Source organism: Nomascus leucogenys, chromosome 22a (genome assembly GCF_006542625.1).
Source record: "Nomascus leucogenys isolate Asia chromosome 22a, Asia_NLE_v1, whole genome shotgun sequence".
Taxonomy (NCBI): domain Eukaryota; kingdom Metazoa; phylum Chordata; class Mammalia; order Primates; family Hylobatidae; genus Nomascus; species Nomascus leucogenys.
This window is the reverse complement of record NC_044402.1, coordinates 50407412-50421317: the sequence shown is the minus strand read 5'-3', so window position 1 is coordinate 50421317 and position 13906 is coordinate 50407412. Positions and strand designations below refer to the sequence as shown.

The 13906-nt window shown below is 44.3% G+C and overlaps 1 long non-coding RNA gene, 5 other non-coding genes and 1 pseudogene across 6 annotated transcripts; 3 read left to right on the top strand and 4 right to left on the bottom strand.

The window, feature by feature from the left end:
* LOC100593028 overlaps positions 1-925 on the top strand; it is a 29562-nt pseudogene extending 28637 nt beyond the window's left edge.
* Positions 926-2173: 1248 nt separating this feature from the next.
* TRNAK-UUU lies at positions 2174-2246 on the bottom strand. The gene has a single exon. It is a non-coding gene; the product is annotated as a tRNA-Lys (tRNA).
* Positions 2247-7261: 5015 nt separating this feature from the next.
* TRNAM-CAU lies at positions 7262-7334 on the bottom strand. The gene has a single exon. It is a non-coding gene; the product is annotated as a tRNA-Met (tRNA).
* Positions 7335-7370: 36 nt separating this feature from the next.
* On the bottom strand, positions 7371-8423 carry LOC101179541. Its single transcript, XR_001114907.1, has 2 exons — positions 7833-8423; positions 7371-7533 (listed from the first exon to the last, which is right to left on the bottom strand). It is a non-coding gene; the product is annotated as an uncharacterized LOC101179541 (long non-coding RNA).
* Positions 8424-8503: 80 nt separating this feature from the next.
* On the top strand, positions 8504-8585 carry TRNAL-AAG. Its single transcript has one exon. It is a non-coding gene; the product is annotated as a tRNA-Leu (tRNA).
* Positions 8586-10867: 2282 nt separating this feature from the next.
* TRNAQ-CUG lies at positions 10868-10939 on the top strand. The gene has a single exon. It is a non-coding gene; the product is annotated as a tRNA-Gln (tRNA).
* Positions 10940-11377: 438 nt separating this feature from the next.
* TRNAL-CAA lies at positions 11378-11482 on the bottom strand. The gene is made up of 2 exons: positions 11445-11482; positions 11378-11422 (listed from the first exon to the last, which is right to left on the bottom strand). It is a non-coding gene; the product is annotated as a tRNA-Leu (tRNA).
* Between the last annotated feature and the right edge of the window lie 2424 nt (positions 11483-13906).

Below are 13906 nucleotides of genomic sequence, written 5' to 3'. Positions count from 1 at the left end.
GTTTTGTCCCCAACTTCCATAAATAACAGTATTTGCTCAGTATACAACTATCTCTATAATTCTTGGGACAAGCATATGTTGTCAAACAGGCGAAGTCTCGGCTCTCTATGATCCGACGGCTTATCAAGTTCGAGTGAATCTCTTTTAGTTCTTGTTATGAGTATCATCTCTTTCCAGGGGGCATGCTGTTTTGTCCTAGTTCTTCTGACCTCAGTTCCCTCATGGGACAGTATCCTTCTACTGATGCAACTTAATTTATTGAAAAAATAAATAGACAGATGAAAACCTGATATTCAATTTGTTGTGGCAGCCCTAGGAAACTAACACACCATCTCTTCTCTCACTCACCAACCACCCATCACATCAACCTCAAGCTGTTTTATTTTCTTCATAGAATTTTTTACTATATAAAGTTGCCTTGCTCTTTTATTTTTTAACGTTTTTATTGTCTGTTGCCCACCCACCCTCATAGATTGTAAATTCCGTTAGAGACTGAATTTGTTTTATCCACTTCTATATTTTCAGTGCCTAGCACAGTATATGATAAACAAGTATTTCTCAAATCAATCACTTAATTTGATATCAAATGTTATGGTTTTCTTTCCATGCTTCTTGTCACTATCTTACTCCACACAATCAACATCTCAAATTTAGACTACTTGCAATCATCACCCCAGCAGTTACACATACTGAAATTCATCTTGCAGGGTATACCTCTCTGGCCCAGTCCGTGCTGGAAGAAGAGAGGGCTCTCCTTAGGCATCTCCTCCAACATGTCTGGACCTTAGGGGTCTGTATTTCAGGACAGCTCTCTTAACAGTTCATTCTGGTGCCAACTTAAGGAAGCGTTTTATAGGGAACATCTTAACGGTTTCTTCTGGACCCTAGGCCTCTGGTTCCAGGAGCCTACATCTACCACGGTTAAGGAAATGCTGTTAAAGATTTGGGAGAAGCCTAAGAGCTGGGTTGTCTGGCTGTTCAGGCAGCTCTTCAGAGACTGCTTTATCCTTATTGGAGCCATCACAGTTCAGTCTGTTCCTCTCCTTTGCAGAATCAGACACTATTTTTATTTTATTTATTTGTATTATTTATTTTGAGTCTCGCTCTGTCTACCAGGATGGAGTGGAGCGGCACGATCTTGGTTCGCTGCAGTCTCTGCCTCCAGGGTTCAAGCGATTCTCCTGCTCAGCCTCCCAAGTAGCTGGGATTATAGGCGCCCGCCACCACTGTCGGCTAATTTTTCTATTTTTAGTAGAGACTGTTTCACCATGTTGGCCCGGCTGGTCTCGAACTCCTGACCGCAGGTGATCTGCCCGCCTCGGACTCCCAGAGTGCTGGGATTACAGGCATGAGCCACCGCGCCCCGTCAGAAACAATTTTTTTTTCTTTTTTTTTTTTTTTCTGAGGCAGTCTCGCTCTGTCGTCCAGGCTGGAGTGCAGTGGTGCAATCTCGGCTCGCTGCAAGCTGCGCCTCCCGGGTTCACGCCATTCTCCTGCCTCAGCCTCCCCAGTAGCTGGGACTACAGGCGCCCGCCACCACGCCCAGATAATTTTTTGTGTGTTTTTAGTAGAGACGGGGTATCACCGTGTTGGCCAGGATGGTCTCGATCTCCTGACCTCGTGATCCGCCCGCCTCGGCCTCCCAAAGTGCTGGGATTACAGGCGTGAGCCACCGCGCCCGGCCAGAAACTATTTTTAAATTCACCTAGAATTTTTCAGACTTGCAGGGCTGACTCACAATAACTAAATGCCAGAAACATGCCCAGCCAGAATTTGAACATATTATAACTTTCTTATAATTGATCAGTATATTCCCTCCTATGTAAAATAAACTCTGCACTGGAAAGCAAGTAACAACACAAGATTGCTGTGGCACCTGTAAGCTGAGTAACAGGAATAATAAAATATTAAATACTTCGTATTCTAAGGTTATCCTTAAATGTTAGTTTTCTTCAGATAATCTGGGGCCGTCTCACTGTAGAGGGCCCATGTATTCACCTCACTACGTTTATTTTGCATCAGAGTTACTCGCCGATTTGTGGGTTGAAATTTGGGGCTCTAAAGGGTTTTGTGAACTTTTGCAGTATATGAAATCTGTCCCTATAAAACGATACTTTTTTTGGCTTTTTCAAGCATGATGTCAGAATCGGGTGCTAAAAGCCACGTTTACTCACGCCCGAACAGGGACTTGAACCCTGGACCCTCAGATTAAAAGTCTGATGCTCTACCGACTGAGCTATCCGGGCTCTTCATAACACTTTTCTTCCGGCACATTCTAGTGAGTAAAAAGCTGCACAAACTGATACTGTCCAACTTAAATCCTATCCATGTTCCTTTTCTTTATTCCCATCTATACTTTTGCCCCCTTTGAATATGGCTCACAGTTATTTTTGTCCCCAACTCATGGAAAACATTAACTCCCATCTTTGTGTAATGTAATCCAAACAATTACTTGTAAAAGTAATGCATAACTACAGACGTAACCGCCGGTTTTGTCTTGTCTTTAGTCTTCAAAGGTTATGCTCCAGTCTTCCCTGCGACCTTAAGAATACCTGGCACACGGGCGCGGTGGCTCACGCCTGTAATCCCAGCACTTTGGGAGGCCGAGGCGGGCGATCACAAGGTCAGGAGATCGAGACCATCCTGACCAACATGGTGAAACCTCGTCTCTACTAAAATACAAAAAATTAGCCGGGCGTGGTGGCGCACGCCTGTAGTCCCAGCTACTCGGGAGGCTGTGGCAAGGGAATCGCTTCAACTTGGGAGGCGAAGGTTGTAGGGAGCCGAGATTGCACCTCTGCACTTCTACCTGGTGACACAGTGAGACAACAGAAAAAAAAAAATAGGTTTTGAGAACTTATTTTGAGCAAGGCTCTCAGCTTTGCCCTGGGTTTACTGCAGTGGAGAGGTACTACCTCAGCCCTTGTGGGGTTCATACTTTAAAAGGGAAAGGCAGCCATTAAAGGACAAATTACACTCTGTTTAAACAGCCACTGTGATAAATGCTCTGAAGAAAAAGTTCAGGTTACAAAATGTTGAGAAAAACAAGCATAATCTCATGACCTAACTTTGCAAATTAAATGAGATAATGTAAGCAAACTCTTGCTGACATTTCCATGAAAATTAGGTGTTATCACAATTATTACTTATTATTGTAAAATAGATCATTTAGAACACTGTATTTAACCATTTTGGTTGTGCCACTTTAGACAAGTTTCTTAATCTCTCCACCACTTTACTTCCTTAAATCTCACAGCAGAAATCCCTTCCTCAAAGGCTAGGTTTAGCACAATGGTTGTCATGTGGTACATTTCTGATCGTGCATTTATTTATGCTACTATTGAAAAACAGATTCGAGGTTATTTACACAACTATACTATAAGATAAAGTGAAAAATGTTAATATATTTAAATCAAGATAAAGGGAACATAAAGGAGGAAAAGTAACGTGAGACAAAATAATGCACACTGTAAATCACACCCCGCCCACTATCTTCAAGAGCACGGATTATAAAGGGAGATGACCTCTTCCAGGGAATTAGAGAAGACTTCTCCCAGGAAGTGATGTTTAAACTGAAAACTAAAGGCCTAGTTGGGCAAAAATGTGACTCCAGCATTCCAGGAAGATCAAAGAGCAGAGCACTTTCAGACACCTGAGAGAAGGCCTGAGCAGCTTGTGTACAGAGAGCTCAAGAGAGTGTTGATGAAGGCGGGGGCTGAGGTGGACAAGAAGGCAGGGACAGACCAGTGACTCACAGGCTCAAAGGTTATGGCTAGTAGTGCAGAGAGCTGACTGCACCCTAGCAGCAATGTGAAGCCACTGGGAATTCTAAGCAGGAAGAAAGGACATGATGAGATTACTTTTAAGAGTACACTGGCTTTATGTAAAGAATGAGTCAGAGTGGAGGAAGAGATCATGCAAAAACATAAATTTGGCCATTGTGCAGAAGAAGGCCATCAAGACATGGCTTAGTGACTATGTGGCGGTGGGGAGGAATGATGCAGAGAAACTGGGGAACAGCTAGAAGAAAGAAAACTTGGGCCCAGACTGCCCCTGGGAACCTGGAGGGCAAGAGGTGTCAAGATGTCTCAGCTGCTTATTTACCAAAAAAAGCTCTTTACAGGGAAAAGCAAAAATAAAGCAAAACAGGGCGAGGCCAGTGGCTCCCACCTGTAATCCCAACATTTTGGGAGGCAGAGGTCGGCGAATCACTTGTGGTCAGCAGTTCCAGACCAGCCTGGCCACCATGATGAAACCCTGTCTCTACTAAAAATACAAAAATTTGCTAGGTGTGGTGGCACATGACTGTAGTCCCATCTACCTCAGGAGGCTGAGGCCAGAGAATCACTTGAACCTGGGAGGCAGAGGTTGCAGTGAGCCAAGATCACACCACTACACTCCAGCCTGGGTGACAGAGCAAGACTCCATCTCAAAAAAAAAAAAAAAAAAGAAAAAAGAAAAATTAGAAATAAAGCAGAATAGGAAACGGCACCTTGTAGATTTTGAGAGTTCTCTGGGAAGCATAGAGCATTTATTCTGCTTTTGATGAGCCTTGTGAAAGCCTGAGGCAAGTGCTGCTACTTTTAACCAGTAAGCAAGCCCTGGATGACCAAACAAAAACGAGGAGAATTTTGGGAGGAAGTGATCTCTCCAGAGACGGTCAACATGGGATAAATGAATATAGGCCGAGTAAGTCCTTGACTGGGGCTTCCAAAATGTTGCCACACTGATGGCATTCAAATCTCCTGGAGTCACTGTTAAAAACCCAGATTCAGGCCAGTTGCGGTGGCTCACACCTGTAATCCCAGCACTTTGGGAGGCCCAGGTGCACGGATCATCTGAGGTTGGGAGATCGAGACCAGCCTGACCAACATGGAGAAACCCCATCTCTACTAAAAATACGAAATTAGCCGGGCGTGGTGGCACATGCCTGTAATCCCAGCTACTCAGGAGGCTGAGGCAGGAGAATCACTTGAACCAGGAGGTAGAGGTTGCAGTAAGCTGAGATCGTGCCATTGCACTCTAGCCTGGGCAACAAGAGCAAAACTCCATCTCAAAAAAAAAAAAAAACAGATTCACAGATTCTATCTCAGACTCATGAATCAGAATATTCTCAAGGTCTGGCTGACCTCCACAACTTAACTCACTGTTGTCTTTTCTCTCCCCTATGCAGTGAATTCCCTCTCTGAACATGATCATGACCTCTGAGACCCTACATGATCTATGTGCATCATGTGGGGTCTATGTGTATCTAACCCCCTCATCTCTTATCAAGTTCTCCCTTGCTTACTGACCTACAGCAGCACTAGTCTCCTCCTTCGTTCCTTGAACATGCCAACGGCATTCTTGCCAAGCCTTTTGTAATTACTGTTCCCTTGGCCTGAAATTCTCTTCTCCCTGATAGCCTCACAGCTCACTCACTCACTTCCTTCAAGTCTCTGTTCAGATGCCTCCTTATCAGGAAGGCCTCCTTGGTCACCCTTTATTATAAAGCAATCCCCTCCCTTTTGTTCTCCATTCTCTTGCTCTTTTTCTTCATGGCATGTATCACTACCTCACATTTTATATATCTGGTTGAGTTTATTCTTTATCATTCCCCACTAAAATGTAAACTCCATGAGAGCAGAAGCTTTTTCTGTTGTGTGGAGTGCTATCCCTGCACCCCTTATGTGTCATTCAGGGTCTAGTTAAGAAATAAGGCCGGGCACAGTGGCTCACATCTGTAATCCCAGCACTTTGGGAGGCCGAAGCGGGCGGATCACTTGAGATCAAGAGTTCAAGACCAGCCTGGCCAACATGGTGAAACCCCATCTCTGGTAAAAATACAAAAATTAGCTGGACATCGTGGCGGGCGCCTGTAATTTCAGCTACTTGGGACGCTGAGGCAGGAGAATCGCTTGAACCCGAGAGGCAGAGGTTGCAGTGAGCCGAGATTGTGCCACTGCACTCCAGCACTCCAGCCTGGGTGACAGAGCAAGACTCTGTCTCAAAAAAAAAAAAAAACAAAAAAAAAAAACGGGAATAACACTAGGTATTTCAACTGGGCACACCATGGTAACTCAGAGGTAATAACTACTGGGAAGTAGCTACCACCTTGTCGGGCTGGAAGAACAAAAAGGAAGAGGTTGAGACGACTGAGGAAAGGCACCCTGGAGTGCTAAAGAGGACGCGCTGCAGCTGGACTACTACTTATTTATGTAAGGGACAGTGAGACATTCTGGAATGCATGAAGAGAACAAATAGAGATGGGACTCGACTGCCATTGTTGGAGTCACCTGACGGGAAGAACAAAATTTAGAAAGCAGCCCCTGCTTCTCTCCTCTTGGTTTCTAGTCTCTTTCTGGTTCCTCTTATTGACAGAACACAAGAGGAAGCCAACGGGCAAAGGAGTTTGGGAAACATCATTTGCAGGCACCCAGCCCCAATGTCACAAAACAAAGTATATAAGGGTGATTTTAAAGCTGAGAGGGAATGGATTAATAGGAACATAGCTTTGAACAAAGTAGGACTCAAGAGCAGGACATTAATTATCAGTCTTGCTCATTATTATTTGAGTCAGGGGCTCATCTTGACTGTAAATATCAGCGTATCTTCTTCACTTCTTGTTTCTCTTTTTACCCCTTCCTGCATCTGGTAGTTTGGATGACTACCAGTCATCCAGTCAACAGGACTGGAAGCAAGAGAAAAGGTCCAATGCAATGAGATTGAGGGGGGAGTTTTTTGTTTCGTTTCTTTTTTCATATGGAATGTTATTGGTGGCAACGTGGTGGTAAGCCATTCCAGAAGAATAGTAAAAGATAACCAAGTCAGTAATTGATAATTAGATTCTATACCTTCCACACCCCTAGTACAACCCTCCACCCACTCTTTCTTATCTCAGCACTCTAAAACTGGTAAGTCTCTTGACTCTGGTGTTTTTAAAACAAAGACAATTGCCAAGCATATCTGAAAAACATTTGAAAATGCTACCAGCTCTATCTCCAATTGGTATGCAGGGCGGGAGGGGAGATGAGAATTTTGGAGAATTTAATTCTTAGTGAAAATCACTATTTTGTAACTGAACATGGTTCTATTAAACAGCAATTACCCGTTCTGTTCCATCAAAGCAAGGTCCTTAGTTTTTTTTTTTTTTTTTTTACTTACCGGACATATTGTACACTTTTCTACAGAGAAAGCAGAGAAAGAACAAGGATTTGTCAACTTCCTTCGTTGTCTTACTCATTTTGGGTCAAGAGGAAGAAAAATGGCAAAAGAGACGCGTTGCCCCCTCTGAGGTTCGAACTCAGGACCTTCAGATTATGAGACTGACGCGCTGCCTACTGCGCTAAGGAGGCAACTGCTTTTACCGTTTAAGCATCAGCTCTACCAACATGATTATGGGGCATATTAATAAGGTTTTAAGTTCTCTGAATTACAATGTTTCAAAATAAGGCGGAACTATGATTCAATTCACTTCTAAAACACTTTGGATGACAAAACTACGTAGTACAAGGCAGGGGCCAATTCCTAAACCAACCTCGTTCTCCCACAGACCTTCTTTTTTTTTTTTTTTCTTGAGACGGTGTCTCGCTCTGTCACCCAGGCTGGAGTGCAGTGGCGCAATCTCGGCTCACTGCAAGCTCCGCCTCCCGGGTTCACGCCATTCTCCCGCCTCAGCCTCTCCGAGTAGCTGGGCCTACAGGCGCCCGCCACCACGCCCGGCTAATATTTTTTGTATTTTTAGTAGAGACGGGGTTTCACCGTGGTCTCGATCTCATGACCTTGTGATCCGCCCGCCTCGGCCTCCCAAAGTGCTGGGATTACAAGCGTGAGCCACCCCGCCCGGCCCAGACCTTCTTAAAGAGACTTTAAGGGCTGCGAAGGCAACTGAGTCTGGACTTTACGAAAGTCCATCCTGTACGGGGCCCTGGATTTCTCATCTCATTTCTGGGCCAGGAACGAGCATTCTTTCCCTCTATGATTAGGGCTTTCGTAGATATACCGCCTCTGAAGCGAAGACAAGGCAAATAATAATGAGTGCACTCTTTGCCTCCCTTGTGAAGTTCCGTGGAGACACTCGGTCCCCTGAAATGGATGAAGGGCGAGGGGAGGAGGTCTCAGGATTTTTCCTCGCTTTTCTTAGAAGCAACAGGCTCAAATCAAACGGTTGGACTTGCTTACTCCTGAAGTCTAGAGGCTTACTTCCTGGAATCCAAGCGGATGTGGAGCCCATGGCGTCCTCTGGCGCTCTCGGTCTCTTCGACCCCTTTTTATTGTGTTGACGATAAATGGGGCAGGACTCCCCTCCTGCAGCACCTGCAGCATCCTGTCCAGGATCCACCTGGGAGCTGAGAGGAAGCAAAGTGTCGGGGATCGGGGTTCTCGGGCTATGCTGAGAAGCAAGGAATGCTGAAGAAGGGACCTGAGGGAAGGGCTTATAGTGATGTGGGAATGGGGATGAAAGGACTGGAAAGGGGCGACAGTCACTTGGGTGAAACTGCAAGCGGCGACATAGCCTATGGGCGGTAGCGTGGCCGAGCGGTCTAAGGCGCTGGATTAAGGCTCCAGTCTCTTCGGGGGCGTGGGTTCGAATCCCACCGCTGCCAGCCAGTCTCTTCGGGGGCGTGGGTTCGAATCCCACCGCTGCCAGAGTGAGGTATTTTTTTCCCCCTCGTCACTCTGACCCAGTAGAGGTCCATTTTCAAGCCTTGTGTGGGCAGTTCTCACAGCTTCCTAAGTGAGGCAGGTTCCTCTTCTGTTTTCCTAGGGGCCACAGATAACACCCATATGTACAGTCCCACAAACAGTGCCCAAATATTTCTCGATTTAGGGGCTCAGACATCTCGTCCCCTAGTTATTCCCTTCAGTGTCCTTCATGTGTTTTCATTCACTTTGCAAGATTTGTGAACCAACCAAGGGCAATTCTAAGGAAAAAGTACAACCTTCTTAAATCCAGACTCAAGAATAAATAAGCCACGCACGCTCATCTGCCCTATTTTCCATTGTCTTCTCCAAGGGATAAATGTGCTAAGGCTGAGAAAACAAAGGAACCAACAAACCTAGAGCCTTTCCCCCTTCACCTATCCTCAGAGAGCAGTTTAAGGCCCTTAGTTGAACACAGCTTTTGAGATTCTGATATCATCTTAAACAGTAAACATTTTTCTTTTTTTTTTTTTTTTTTTTTGAGACGGAGTCTTGCCCTGTCGCCCAGGCTGGAGTGCAGTGGCGCAATCTCGGCTCACTGCAAGCTCCGCCTCCCGGGTTCACGCCATTCTCCTGCCTCAGCCTCTCCGAGTAGCTGGGACTACAGGCGCCCGCCACCACGCCCGCCTAATTTTTTGTATTTTTAGTAGAGACGGGGTTTCACCGTGGTCCCGATCTCCTGACCTCGTGATCCGCCCGCCTCGGGCTCCCAAAGTGCTGGGATTACAAGCATGAGCCACCGTGCCCGGCCTTTTTTTTTTTTTTTTTTTTTTTTTTTTTTTTTTTTTAAGAAATAAGGTGGAGGCTCATAGAATAGAAAGAATGACACCTGTTTTAGGGAAGAAGGACTTGATCTGTTATTTACCTGGATCTGGGGTAGTTTAGACCATCTTTTAAGGCTAGGAGACTCGAGGAGATAGAATGGAGAGTTTGTGTGTGCAGGGAGGTGGGTAGATGCTTAGGAGCACTTTACAGTCGCCTAGCCAGAAGTCTTCTAATTTCACTGCTTCTTTCCTCACCTTCCAAAAGATGTATCCAATACATACTAATTGAGCAGATATTTTGTAACAGGCACCTTGCTTGGTTGGAGATAAAACAAAAGGATGAATGCCAGCAAATGATTCCAGGGTTCCTTAGCAATTCAGTCTTGAGAGACTAGACAGGCACATTAAGCATAATTGACCAATAATTAATATTAAGATTGACTAAAGTAGTAATTTATATCTGAGTATTTCTTCCAGACATGCTACGTATATATGAGGTCTATTTGCTATATGTTGTACTCACAATTACTAGATAAATAACCATGTTATCTGAATAAAGTTAAGATTTGAAAAAATGAATGACTACGTCCAGCACTATAACATCCTCGTTTGGTCATCCATACTAAAGGACACCTATTTGTAGGGTCATCTGGACGCTAAGATGTCCACGTGGGAGCTGGGACCTGGAAAGGCAAAAGAAGATAGGAAGAGGAAGAGAAATAATTATTCCCTTTTGAACTTGTAAAATTTAGCCTAGCGAGTGAAGGCAAAAAAGAAGTCTAAAGTCTCCCAAAAGTCTAAGCTGGGCTGTCCCACTGAGCATTCATTCATTCATTCATTCATTCACTCATGCTTTCATTTATGCATTCATGCAACAAGCATTGGTTGAGCTTCTACAAAGCAGCAGACCGTGGGCTATCAAAGAGGACTGAGACTCAGCCCTGCACTTAAGGCATTTTGGAGGAATGCGGGAGACAGATTTTAAAAATTCAAGCCCATGGTTACAACTGAGGGGCAGTGCCAAGATACTCGGAGGTTGTTCTAGAGGCATCTGTAGGTATCGTACAATGAATAAATGAGGCTGTAGAAAGTAGATAGTTTATTTTTTCTTTTCTCTCTTTTCTCCCTTTCAAACCGTGAGACTAAAATTCAACTTACCTTTTCGTGGGCTGGAAACGAAAGAAAATAAAATCTCCAGGAATAACCATATTCCCAGAGCAGTATACTGTCCTGCCCCGAAGGATGGAAAAAAATCTGGGAGAAAGGCTCAGTGGAAACAGTGTGTGAGCCCTCCCTCTCCCATCCCTGCGTTTGGCACTCCAAAACAAAAAACTGCCCCTGCAAAATTACTTTAAATCAATTAGTAAGTAGAAGAAAAGAGAGACCCCAGGTGGATCCAGTAGCCAAGCAGTCCTAAGCAGGGTTCCATGGTGTAATGGTTAGCACTCTGGACTCTGAATCCAGCGATCCGAGTTCAAATCTCGGTGGAACCTTTCATTTCTCTCCTTTTGCCTTGCTTCCGGTAACTTGAGCGTGAACCTTGCTGCTTTCATTTTCAGTTTCATCACTTTTATTTTTGATGGTTTCTGGTCTTGAGGAAAAACATGTATTCTGCGGTCCCAATAACCTATGAGCTCAGGGCCAGTATGTAATGATGGAGTCTGTATACATGTGTTTCTATTCCTACCTAGTCTAGTTTCCTCCCAGGACGCCTCTGGGTGAGTGCTCATGTAGTAAATGAATGCTCCTTTTAACGAACTGACCAAAGCAGGGCAAAACGTGATTCACTACTAAACAGCGAACAAGACTGAAAAGGAAGGGGGCAGACCTCATTGAGAGTGCATCATTTTAGTTAGAATCGAAAAAGTTGAGGTAGAAAGAATGAAAACACAGAAATGGCTAAGTAGAGTAGAGGGAGAATAAAATGGCTGTGTCAGAAGTGGGATTCGAACCCACGCCTCCATCGGAGACCAGAATCCTCAACACGAGGAAGCCAAGCTTGAGTCTGGCGCCTTAGACCACTCGGCCATCCTGACACCTGGGACACTTGCCCTCGCAAATCAATATAATCTTCGATTGTAATGAATGTTTAACCAGCGTTAAGTCATTACTACATTCGCGATTTAATGAAAGAAATGGAAAAGTAAATTCCTACAAGTGAACAAAACGTTCTATCTAAATGGAATCAGGAACCGTGACTCAACTCGCGAGGCTCTCCTCCCAATTCAGGCTAGAATTCAGCGTTTCTCGCCCCTCGCCCCCTTCTACATTTCCCTGCACGACCCGGGTACAGGGGCGCGAGCATCCTAACAACCCAGCAGCGACTCTGCCCTGAACAAGAAAGAACACATAGCATGACAAGAAAAAAACACGTATCCACGACAAGAAAGAATACATAGCACGGGGGCTGTTCCCGAGATACTGCTTAGCAAACTAATCAAAGAGCTCAGCAGGGAAGAAATGAGCGAGCCAATGTAGACCTGACGCGAAGCAGGAGAGTTAGTGGAGAGTGCGGGATGAGAGCGGTTCAGGGGTCTTGAACATGAAAAATGACTGTCGATGTGAGTAACAGGAGTTGACTTGGTCAGGAGTTGAAAGAGGGTGAAGTGCAGGGGTGCAAAACCAGAGTAGCATGAAGGAAATGTCAGCACAGAACCGAAATCCCCAGATCTCTTCCCTCATCACATTCCCAGAACTTGTCAAACAGGCTCATCTCCCCTCCCCCTACCTCTCCCAGGAGGTTGAAGGAGTATGTCAAGGGAAACTGGGATAAAGTTTTCCAGAGATAAAGAAAGACAGATGAGATATCCAAGTCAATTTACAAGGAAAAAATAAAAATTAAAACAACGATAAACACTGGTATTTGAGGGTCTCCCAAAGAAATGGCTGAGTCTCCATAGAATCCCCAAAGACTCTGCAGTCTACAGGCTTGGACCAGGTCCACAGAGCTTCCAGAATCAGGTGCTTAGTGCCTTACTTAAAATATGTACGACAACCAAGGATAATCAGGTGGTTGTGAAAATATTTCTACAATAAGACAAGGACGAATAGAAACAGAAGGGGGCAGGAAGAACCTAAGAGGAAACAAATACAATGCAGGAACCTGGATTTTTTAAAGATTACAATTAATCCTCGGGAAAGTAGGAGAAGATACTGCACTCATGAAACAAAAAGGATGGGAGCTCTCAAAATTATTAATAATATTATGGTGGCCGGATTTTTAAAAATTTCTTTTTTTTTTTTTTTCCTTGAGACGGGATTTGGCTCTTATTGCCCAGGCTGGAGTGCAATGGCACAATCTCAGCTCACCGTAACCTCCGCCTTCCAGGTTCAAGCGATTCTTCTGCCTCCAGAGTAGCTGGGATTACAGGCATGCGCCACCACGCCCGGCTAATTTTATGTTTTTAGTTAAGACAGGGTTTCTCCGTGTTGGCCAGACTGGTCTCGAACTCCCAACCTCAGGTGATCCACCTGCCTCACCTTCCCAAAGTGCTGGGATTACAGTTGTGAGCCACTGCACCTGGCCTAAAATTTCTAAACAAGATTGTAGAAATCTGGAAAGTTTGGGGTGAATGATGGAAAATAGCAGAGAATTGACAAGAAAATAAAAGGGTGTATAATAGAAGATATGCCAACAAACTAACAGGGATTCTAGGAAAAGAGGAGAAAGTGGAATAAAGGAGATAAAGATGTAATATAAGATTATTTTTCAAAACCGAAGACCTTAAATCTCCAGATTTAAAAGGCCCACCAACTACCCTACATAGTGTGTGGCAAAGCCCCACAATAAAGCTTGTCATTGTGAAATATCAGAGGAATAAGGTGAAGATCCTAAATGTTTCCAGAAAGAAAACAAAACTAAAAGATTGCATAGAAAGGATTATGAATTAGAATGGCATCTTTTTTTCTCCACAGCAACACCAACATCAAAAGCTGAAAGACAATGAGGCAATGCCTTCTAAATCATTTCAATAAAGGAAAATAGTTTCCACAACTAGATTTCTGAACCCAGCCAAACTATCAATCAAATGTGAATGGACATTTTCAGAACATTATCTCCCAAGTACCCTTTCTCAGAAAGCTTCTGGAGAATTGTCCACTAACGAAGGAATTAAACTAAGAAAAAGGAAATATGAAATCCGGTGACTGGGGACCTAAGACAGGAGAAAGGTAAAGGAAAAAATTCCGGGGCAACTGCTGAGCTACCAGGCTAGAAGGCAATCAGTCTATGGTGGAATAGAAGAAAGAGGGCTAAACGAGGGTTGTTTCCAATGGGGGAAAATTGAACTGACATATTGCCTCATGCATTTGACCAGAAAATAGTGTCAGAAAGCTGGTACTGAATTAGGAATAAATATTTGGAAAAGTAAGCAAAGAACAGGAGGCAATTATTAATCCCAGGAAGAACAAAAGGTTGTCAAAGAAGGTAATTATGGCATACCATGTAGGTCAGCTGTTTA